We start from the raw sequence: 12,032 nt of genomic DNA, 5'->3' as shown, positions 1-12,032 counted from the left end.
TGGGAAAGTATGCACTAAATTCAGACTCTTTTCAAAGACAAATTTAATCATAAAACAATAATAGACTGGGAGCCTGAAAAACCTGAAGGGCAAAGTGCAAACCTTCTATGTTAAATTATGCTTCCTTGGTTCAAGCTGGAGTGTGGTAGTTCTGGAAGGAGAAAAGAAGGACACAAGAGAAGGAAGGGAGAGTACCATTCTGATTTGTCTTAGGACTGAACGTGATTAGTGGAGTAGAGAGGAGAAACAGTTTTATTTTAGTTTACTTTACAAAAGATACAAGTTACCAAAAACTGAGAAAGACTTTAGTATTAATCTATTTTGTGTCACTACAAAGGAATATCTGAGACTGAGTAATTTATAAAGAAAGGTGGTTTATTTGGCTCCTACTTCTGTTGACTGTACACAGGGCACCAGCATCTGCCTGGCTTCTGATGAGGTCCAGGAAGCTTTTACTGATGGCTGAAAGCAAAAGGGGAGCAGGCTTGTGACAGGGCAAAAGGAGAGCGAGCAAGAGAGAGAGGAGAAAGGTTCCAGTCTCTCTAACAACAGGATCTGGCGTGAACTCATTACCATGGGAAGAGCACTACTTCATTCATGAAGAGTCTGCCCCCATGACCCCAGCACCTCCCACCTGGCCTCACCTCCAACACTGAGGGTCACATTTCAACCTAAGGTTTGTAGGGGACAGATACCCAAACTGTATCAGCTTCTTCTCTGGAAAGCTTAGAGAGGTATTTTCCAAGCCTAATAGAGTAAATGAAAGCATTCTCTGAGTCTCACCACAGGGAATAGAAAATGTGATTTACAATTCAGCCACTTCAGGAAGCACCTAGGAATTCAGGAATTATTAATTTAGCAACATTTTTTGTTTTTACAAATTATAGAAGTGAATTATCTAAGTTATTTAGTCATGTTTTATTAATCATTTTGATGCCCAAGGATCCAAGCGGGAGTCAACTGTATGAAATGTGTAGTTTACTACATTTTTGTAGCTATTGCCTCAGACGATTTATCTACAAAATATGCATGAATAAAGGGAGGAAACTCTTGAATACATAGAGATTAGTTAAAGATGGAGGAAAAACCCAAGCCAGATATTGATAAGAGGATTTGTACTTTATTGAGGATCTAGACTGAGTTAAATAATATGTTTGAATGAAAATATCCTATCTCTGGCTTTGGTTATCTGATAGTCAAACTGGTAAGTAACATTCAAAAATCTACTGTTCTATTTCTACAGTTACCCTGCTATCTTACCAACAGGAGTTAATTTTGCCACTTTTCTATTTCTGTAGTTGCTCTGATACCTTAGCAACAGGAGTTAATTTTATCACTGGGCACATTTGGACTCAAAGTAAATTCTGAAGACTTACAAGCTACATTAAATACAGATATAAATATAGTGGTGCTTTATTCACAGAAAGATGTAGTTCTTACCTCTGTGTAACATCTTCCTCTTTCTAGGCAAATTCAGGGAAAACGAAAGGAAACAAACTTTGCACAGCTGGGAGAAACTATGATACCAAGAGTGAGTAAACACTGAAAATAATATTTTTACAAAGGAGTTTGAATACATTCACGGATATTAGGTCCTACTGGGTTATTAGAAGGAAGGATTTTAGTACACTCTTTTCCTTTTCTTTTTTCTTTTTTGAGACGAAATCTCTCACTCTGTCGCCCAGGCTGAAGTGCAGGGGTGCGATCTTGGTTTGCTGCGACCTCTGCCTCTCGGGTTCAAGCAATTCTCTGCCTCAGCCTCCTGAGTAGCTGGGATTACAGGCACCCGCCACAACGCCCGGCTAATTTTTGTATTTTTTAATAGAGATGGGGTTTCTCCATTTTGGCCAGGCTGGTCTTGAACTCCCACTCTTTTCTTTTTTACTTTCATCTCAGAAAAGCAATTTTTGCTGTACTTTAATCTTTAGATGATTCATTCTAAATCTCAGAGAATAAAAATGTTGATAAAAGATAAACTACCAGCCATATTTACTTTATTAAAACAATATCTTGTAAATGGATATTTTTAATTTCTGAAAAAAAATTCTTTTGAAACCACATAGAAAAGACACTTGTTTTTATTATAGGTCATTATGAAAAATCTATTTATTAGAGACATCAGTTTTAATGAATCAAAGACACATAAAGACACATAAAGACACATAAAGATATACTGAAACTTTTGATATTTAAATTACAGAAGTAAGAAGGCATTTTTTAACAAAAAGTATGTTGTAATATACAAACATAACAGTTAAAGCTAAAGCTACTTCATGTTTTACCTAGAGATAATTTCTGCTCTAAGTGTGGTGTGTTTCACTTCAGAACTTTTTAATGAAGTAAGCACATGTTTTGATGAATTTACACGTGGAAATTTTTTGCAGTAGATTTGGGGGCACAGGTAGTTTCGGGTACCTTGATGAATTGCATCATGGTGAAGTCTGGACTTTTTAAGTATACCTATCACCTGAATAGTATACATTGTATACTAAAAAATAAATAGCTTTTCATCACTCACTCCCTTCCCATCCTCCTTCCTTCTGAGTCTCCAATGTTCATGATACTACTCTGTATGCCCCTGCATACCCAGAGCTTATCCCCCACTTGTAAGTGAGAACATGTGGTATTTGATTTTCTGTTTCTGAGTTATTTCACTTAGGATAATGGCCTCCAATTTCATCCAAGTTGCTGCAGAAGAAATTGTTTTGTTCTATTCTGATGGATCAGTAGTATCCCATTATACATCACATTTTCTTTATCCACTCATCAGTTGATGGGCACTTAGGCTGATTCCATATCTTTGCAATTGTGAATTGTGCTGTCATAAACATACGCATGCAGGTATCTTTCTGATAAAAGCACTTCATTCTCTTTGGGTGAATACCCAGTAGTGGGATTGCTTTATTGAATGGTAGATCAACTTTTAGATCTTTGAGAAATCTCCATGCTGTTTTCCATAGAGATTGTGCTAGTTTACATTCCCACCAACAGTGTATATGGGAACACTTTTTACTGCATCCATACCAACATCCACAGTTTTTTGACTTTTTAATAATGGCCATTCTGACTGGGGTAGGATGATATCTCACTGTGGTTTTAATATGCATTTCTCTGATGATTTTTGATGTTAAACATTTCTTTCATCAGTTTGTTGGTCATTTGTGTATCATCTTTTAAAAATATGTCTGTTCATGTCATCTGCCCACTTTTTAATGAGACTATTCATTTTTTCTTGCCGATTTGAGTTCCTTGTATAGGTTGGTGCAAAAGTAACTGTGGTTTTTGGCATTACTTTTAATGACAAAAGCCACAATAACTTTTGCAACACACTACTAGATTGTGGATATTAATTCTTTGTTGGATGCATAGTTTGCAAATATTTTCTCTAAATCTGTAGGTTGTCCATTTACTCTGTTGTTTCTTTCTTTTGCTGTGCAGAAGCCTTTTAGTTTAATTAAATTAATCCTTTGTGGATATTAATCCTTTGTTGGATCCATAGTTTGCAAATATTTTCTCTAAATCTGTAGGTTGTCCATTTACTCTGTTGATTCTTTCTTTTGCTGTGCAGAAACCTTTTAGTTCAATTAAGCCTCATTTATTTATTTTGGTTTTTGTTACATTTGCTTTGGGGTCTTAATCATAAATTTCTTGCCTAGGCCCGTGTTCAAAAACATTTTTCCTAGGTTTTCTTCTGAAATTTCTATGGTTTTTAGGTCTTAGTTTAAGTCTTTAATCAATCCTGAGTTAATTTTTATACATACACATAGAAATATTTTGTATGTATACATTGTATATGCTTGAGCAAAATGATATTATATTGCAGGTGTTATTCAGAAACTTGCTTTTATTAAAAAGTATATTGGTGTTTTCTCCACATTGATAAATAGAATTAACTCCTTTGAAAAATTGTAGCATAATTGGGATTGCTAATAATTGCATAATTGCAAAAAATTGCAGTAGTTCATGAAATGAAAACGCTAAAACTTTAATGTTTACTCTTCTTTTGAGATCTTTTAAAGCATATGTAGCCTGGGTAAGGTGGCTCATTCCTTTAATCCCAGCACTTTGGGAGGCCCAGCCAGGTGGATCACTTGAGCCCAGGAGTTGGAGACCAGCCTGGCCAACATGGTGAAACTCTGTCTTTACTGAAAATACAAAAATTAGCTCTGCATAGTGGTGCACGTCTGTAATTCTGGCTACTTGGGAGGCTGAGGCATGAGACTCACTTGAACCCAGGAGACAGAGGTTGCATTGAGCCGAGATAATGCCACTGCACTCCAGTCTGAGTAACAGAGTGAGACTCTGTCTCAAAAAACAAAAAAGTAAAAGCATACGTATTCATTGATAATAATTTAGGATGGAGCCGTATTTTCAAAAGCAACTTACCAGTGACTATTGATTTTTCACTTCTTCAAAGGCTGTATTTGACAAGTCAACAAGAAGCTGTACTTTTTAAAGTATTACCATATATGTGGCAAAACAAAAACAAAATTAAAATGTTTCCAGTAATTAATGATTAAAGTTGGGAGTAACTTTTCTGTAGAGTAAAACAAACAAAACTTTTAGGATCTTAAAACTGTGCTGTTACCACATAAGGAGAAAACAGGAAAAAAAATTTATACAACCACTTAACTTCTATCTCTCTTTCAAAATCCAATCTTCTTATAGTATAAATAAACTAGTTATTTGCAAGGAGACTAAAATTACACACAAAAGCAGAGAGTGATTGGGCTGCCTGTTATTTTGTGCAATTTCATCTTAACAGCAGAACAGAGTGGCCTCTGAAGCTGCCCCAGGGCTGGTCATCTGTGAAAAGTAATGTCAGAGATACATTTCTTTTTATCTCTTTTGAGAATGCTCACATCCTTTCTCTCTCTGTCTCTCTCTGTCTCTCTCTGTCTCTTTCTCTCCCCTTCTCAGTAACACTTTTGACTATAAGCTTCTATTACTTACAGAGGAAATATTTCAAAGAAGATGATTTTGGTAAATTTTCTAGTTAGTTGTTAAAAAAGATAGTTATTTAGAAATGTGATGGCCATCCCTTATAAAATTATTTAACCATTCATTCTATTAGCTCAATTTTACTAAGATTTATTTTTTTGGAATAAGAATAGCCAACATTAAATTAGTGCTGTGTGCCAGTTATTGTCACAGTAATCCCTTCAATGAGGTCATAATATTATTCCCAAACTATAGACTAAATAAGTGAAATCCAACTTGGTTAAATGGCTTGTTGAAGACCACACAGCTAATAAGCAATAGAGCCAGAATTTAAAGTCATACTGTATTTGTCTCAGACCGACCCCACACACTCAGTCTTTCCATTTTATTAATTATATTGGATAAAACTGATTAACTGAGTTATGGTTTCATAGAAACATTCCTTGGAAATATAGATGCATACATTTGTAAATGTTTTCTACATGAAAGGGCAGTTTGACACAGATCTAAATTTTTGTGAAGATAAAATGAAGGGCATCAATAAGGCAAAATAACCTCAAACAAAATAAAAGTAGTGATCTTAAATGCTTACCCCTATTTTATTCTACTCCCAACGGGAACAACACCATATTCTATATCATTCAAATTTCTGATATCTGTGAGAAAAAATCTGTAAACAAACAACTAATAAATAAAATGTAGTATGGTCATTTTCAAACAAAATTTAGACTGATATGCTTAAAATCAACTATGCTTTTTTGACAGATGTATGAATTACAAGAACTAAAAATAAGATCCTCTTTAAAGTTCTGAAAGTAAATATGATTCTATTTCTCTCCATTATTTTCTTTAGGACCTCAGGTATATATTGAAATTACTATAAGCAGTCAATTTTCTCTGTAGTTCTTAAAATATTACATTTACTTTAGAAATATGAATTATTACTTCAACAATATGATTCAAACATGGACTTCTCAATTTTCAAATTACCTCTTTCCTTGTAACCCAAATATACTCATTTTTGCAATTATATTTGGGTCAGTCTCTTACATAAAGAATTTCAGTCCTCCAGCAGAATGGCTATCACCTGAGATGCTACTGCCACTCTTGCTGGAGTGCCATGACAGTCCAGCTACCCCAGCCAGAGAGCCTCCCACCAATGGTACCCTGGGCACCTGCACCAGAGCACCTACACCAGAGGCCCTGAAAGAAGACAGCCCAGGAGTCCAGAGCTAAGCCTTGCCCCCTGAAACTATCCAGCAATGAAGCCTTTTAACTACCCTAACTCGCACCACAGTAAAAGCCTCAAGGGCAGTGAAGAGCATAAAAACAAAAAACCCCATCCAAAGGACAACTACTTCAAAGGATAAAGAATCATCAGCTCACAAAGTGAAAAACAAAAACAGTGCAAGAACTCTGCAACTCTAAAAGCCAGTGCGTCCACTTAGCTCTAAACCATCACACTTGCTTCTTAGCAATGGATCATAACCAATGTGAAATGGCTCCAATCTCAGACATAGAATTCAGAATCTGGATGGAAAGGAAGCTCCTTGAGATACAAGAGAAGGAAGAAACCCAATCCAAGGAAAACAGTAAAATGATCCAAGAGTTGAAAGACGACACAATCATTTTAAGAAAGAAAGAAATGGAACGTCTGGAAATGAAAAATTTACTACAGGAATTTCCAATTGCAGTTGGAAGTATTAACTACAGAATAAACCAAGTGAAAGAAAGGATCTCAGAGCTTGAAGACCACTCCTTTGAAGCAACGCAGGCAGAGAAAAATTTTAAAAATTCAAAATGAACAAAACCTCTCAGAAATGTGAGATGATATAAACGGACCAAATCTATGACTCATTGGCATTCCAGAAACAGAAGGAGGGAGACCAAGTAGCTTGGAAAGCATGTTTAAGGATATAGTCCCCCCAAATTTTCCCAATCATGCTAGAGAGGTTAACCTCATGCAAATTTGGGAAATTCACAGACCACCTTTGTGTCACTACACAAGACAAAACGCTGTGGAGAAAAGGGAATACATATACACTGTTGGTATGAATGAAATTTGTTCAGCCACTGTGGAAAGCAATGTGAATATTTCTCAAAGACCTTGAAACAAAACTACCATTCAACCCGGTAGTTCCACTATCTGGTATATACTGAAATTAAAATAAATCTTTCTACCTGAACGACACATGCACTAGTGATATGGTTTGGCTCTGTGTCCCCACCCAGATCTCATCTTGAATGTAATCCCCATAATCTCTACGTGTGAAAGCCAGAAAGAAAACAGTGATTGCCGCAAACAAACGAAAACCCACAAACCAAACCAAGCCAAATGAAAGCCAAAGCAGTATCAATTGGCTTGAGAGGTGTTAAAAAGCAAAATCACAGGCCAGAAACCTTTCTGTTTCTATTAATATGTGTTGCCACAGAGGATATCAATAAGAAAAAGTAAGATTCCTTTTTAAAAAGGAACGAGAAGGAAGATTTAAGAGGAAACTCATAGGAAAGGCTGTGAGAATAGTAAATATATGCAAAAATGAAAATGAGTTGACATTTCACACCCATAAGTCAATGGGTATGTCTGACCATACCACGTGTTGAGGAGTGTATGGGGCAAGTGGGACTTTCATATACTTTAATGGCAGTGCAGATTCATACAAATACATAATAAGCAATTTTTTTGATAGCTGGAGATTGAAGATCTTAATACCTTTTTGGCTCATCCATTCTACTGAAAATATACTTCAAATTATTATTGTTAGAGCCTGGAAATTAGGAGACTTCAGTTTTAGAGGTGTTGAAATATTTTTTAAAAATTGCATTTTAGAATGGATGCAATACATAGAAGAAGTTTTCACACATGTGGACAAAATTGTATACTAGAGTGTTCACAGTGATACTGTTTCTACTAGGGAATATCTGGAAATGACCAGTGTCAATCAGCAGGAACATGGAAAAATAAATTAGGGCGTGGTAGTAGAGTGAAGTGCCATATTCGGTGAAATGAACAAACTAAAGGTACTAAATCACACAAACACAATATTGAATAAATAATCAGCTGTATGAGGATATACATGGTAAGATATTTTTTACATATAATTTTAAATGATATAAAATTATATCATTTTTGTTGTTGCATTTATATATAATAAAGATATTGTTGCATTTATATATAATAAAGATATAAAGTTGCATTACCAAAATCAAGACTCTGGTTGTGAGTGATGGAAATGCTACCAGAGATTAACTCCAAAGTCTTTATTATATTTGTACAGCTTTACCTTTCAAGGTTTATGGTAGGTACACAATTGTTAACAGTATTCTTTTTAGATTTTATGCATCTGATATATTTCATAATGTAGCATTATTTAAATGTAATCTGGTACAACAATTTTTTTAAGGAAAAACTAAGGAAAATATATTCCATTCTTTTTAGTACAGACAGTTCCTGACTTACAGTGTTTCCATTTTAAATTTTTTGACTTTACAATGCTGCAAAAGCAATAAGCATTCAGTAGAAAACACAGCTTTGAAGTACAGGCTAGCTTTTCCTGGGCTAGCAATGTGTAGTGGGATATTCTCTCACCATGCTGGGCAGCTGCAAGGAGCTACAGCTTCCAATCAGCTACATGATCAAGAGAATACAAGTACTCTACTGTATACCACATTGCCAGATGACTGCCCAATTGTAGACTAATGAAATTGTTCTGAGAACATTTTTGTAGGTTAGATGTATTAAGTGCGATTTCAAATGAACAATATTTTCAACTTGCAGTGAATTTATTGGCACAGAACATAACCCCATTAAAAGTTGAGAAACATTTGTTCTTTAACCCCATGACATGGTGACAGGAGGTTGGGGGGATGTCAAAGGGGCAATGAAAGGGTTTGATGAAACAGGGTCCCAAAATATTCTGAAATGAATGTGACTCAGGTATTCTCTAAAGCCGCAAAGGGCTATCTGTTTAAATTACAGAAGGAGGTCCTTGTTTCATATTATAAATCGATTTCACTGGACCGTCAATCACAAATGGGGTGTTCTAATTTTTCATGCTGTTTAGCAGAGAATGGTGAGAACCTTCCCATGTAACTACTAGTCATTTGTTTAACTCGGGAATAACTATGAAGTTTTAAGTTAATAAGGACTCTACTTAGCCTTGATCTCTTGAGCTTTTATCTTGAGACCTAATAATTATTATTATTACATTAGTAAGAAGCCACTTCTCTTATTCATAGATCATAGTGAAATATGTACTTTATTTAAAACATCCCTATTAGGTAGATCAAAGGATTTTGTTACATTTTATTTCATAATCGCTCAGACTGAGAAGAGACCACTATATAAAAGCAGATGTTGATGAACAGCAAAGGTTTTACTTGTTTTAGTCCTAAATTAATAGACTCAGAATATTATATATTATATATGTGCATTTTCTATCATTTTCTGTTGTATTTAGTCTTTATAGAAAATGATGCATAAAATAAAAATAGAATATTTTTTCTAATAATAAGAATGGTATTCTATAATTAAAAATGACATTCTCTTCTCTTAAGCCAGTAATTATTTAGAAATTTTAATATACAGATGAATATTACTGACTCTAACTGTTCTACCTGTAAGAGGGAAAAAAAAGGTTGGAATTTCATTAGTTTGACACAGTAAAGTGACGTAGCACTGACTCCTATTTACCCCCTTTCCAAACTGATCACTTGTAAAAGTTGGTACTTCTCTATTAAGATTCAGAAGTTGCATGGCTGGGCTCTCGGGCTCATTCCTGTAATCCTAGCACTTTGGGAGGCCAAGGCGGGCAGATCACTTGAGCTTAGGAGTTCGAGACCAGCCTGGACAACATGGCAAAACCCTGTCTTTACCAAAAATACAAAAACTAACTGGGCGTTATGATGTACATCTATGGTCCCAGCTATTTGGGAGGCTGAGGCCTGAGAATCGCTTGAGCCTGGGAGGTAGAGGTTGTAGTGAGCCTGGGCAACAGAGCAAGACCCCATCTATAAAAGAAAAAAAAAGATTCAAAAGTTGCAGTTTGTCATCCCACTTAAAACTGGTCTTCCACTCATCTTATATAGGTTCCAAGAAAGGTCTACACTTCTCAGTGGTTCCTCTTATTTCTACAGGATATCCAGGATTTACAGCTAAAGAAAGACTTGACAAAAACTACTTCCCTCATAATCACTAAAATATTTTAAATGGCAATGGAGAAACCACAGTGCATCTTGATTTTCTAAACCAGACAGCCAGAGACCAAAATGGCTTGAATCTACAGTGTGGAACATTCCTTGGCAAATTCAGCTTGTTCCTGTAACCTAATCTCTCCTGCATATGTTTGCAGGTTAATCTTCTTTAAATACCGCTTCTGTTATGCCACTTCTCTGGCTAAATACCACCTGCCTCTTCAGCTGGAGTGATTTATATTTCAGTTTGAATTTTCAATATTGTAGTATGGAAACAAAATATCACACATATGTTTCAAACTGCTTGCAAGGATCTGAATACTGACTGGGTAATACATTGGGATATGGTTGAAGCTCTAACCCTGAGTCATTAGTAAAGAAAGAAAGATGCTGCTTTTCTTTTCTTTTTCTTTTTCTTTCTTTCTTTTTTTTTTTTTTTTTTTTTTTTTTTTTTTTTTTTTTTTTTGAGACGGAATCTCACTCTGCCACCCAGGCTGGAGTACAGTGGTGCGATCTTGGCTCACTACAACCTCCGTCTCCCGGGTTCAAGCAGTTCTCTGCCTCAGCCTCCCAAGTAGCTGGGATCACAGGCACCAGCCGCCACGCCCGCCTGGGTTTTTGTATTTTTAGTAGAGATAGGGTTTCACCATCTTGGTCAGGCTGGTCTTGAACTCCTGACCTTGTGACCAACCCTATTCGGCCTCCCAAAGTGCTGGGATTACAGGCGTAAGCCACTGCACCCGACCCAAAGATGCTGATTTAAAGATCTAAAAAGTATCAGACAACAGCAGACTAATACCTCAGGCAGAAAGAAGGAGACAAAAAATATTATGGATTTAAGAGATCAAGAGACCAGAAGAACAAAGTATAGTGGCTTAGGAAATGTTCAGAAAATGCTGATTGTATGGAAGCAAAACCTCTTTCTCCCCACACTTGGGGATTACCACTACCGAAAAGAAAACAAAAACAAAAAAGATATCCTTAGTGAAATGTCGACGAACCACAAAAGCAGTAATTGAAACTCCTGGAGGTTCTTGGGGAAATTGAATAATGAGGAGGTTCAGGCTAGTGCAGGCTCTCCCCAGTGCTCATCTTCTTCTGTTACCTTCTGTCTGCTCCTGTGTCCTGGGCCTTCCCTGGTGTATCTTACTCTTTGGAAGAAAGGGAAGCCAATAGAAAAGCAACAGCAAGGTTTGTTTCTCACTAAAATAACAACTTCCTTATTAGTAATAATAACAGTAGTGATAATAGCCAACATTTATAGAATGTGTAAGCCAGAATACAAACTCTGATACTTGAGTTTCAGCCTCAAGATTGTTTCTTTACAACTGTATTTTCTGGTGGCAATATTTTGTTGCACTACCTCAACTTGTAGTCCACAGATTCTGACTGGTGAGCCAATTTTGTCTCTTATAACACATAAGCAAGCTTAGCATTTGCTCTCTTTTTCTCACCTTCCAAGTTTAGATGAGAAAGAAAAAGCAAACAGATCTTTAAGGAGTCTATGATACTTACGATCAAGTACTTGTGATTATTTTTGAATGAGAATGCATTTTGCACAGTAACTCCACATTGGGGATTAAAAGACTTATATTTTAGTCTTGCTTGTGCATTGCATACGCTGGGTGACTCAGAGTAAGTCACTTGGTTTAGGATTGGCGCTATTAAAACAGCTAGAGGTGAGTCTTTAAAGAATACATACGTACATATTGTTATTTGAAACAGAAGTGAATGCATGTGAGTACTTGATTGTTTTTTTGGGTACATGGTTTGGTATGGTCATTTTCACAATATTGATTCTACCCATCCATGAGCATGGGATGTGTTTTTATTTGTGTTATCTATGACTTCTTTATCTTTCTGAAAGATGATTCAAATATATACAGATGTGTGTGTGT

The sequence above is a fragment of the Chlorocebus sabaeus genome, chromosome 18 (assembly GCF_047675955.1).
Source record: "Chlorocebus sabaeus isolate Y175 chromosome 18, mChlSab1.0.hap1, whole genome shotgun sequence".
Taxonomy (NCBI): domain Eukaryota; kingdom Metazoa; phylum Chordata; class Mammalia; order Primates; family Cercopithecidae; genus Chlorocebus; species Chlorocebus sabaeus.
Note: the sequence above shows the minus strand (reverse complement) of the source record.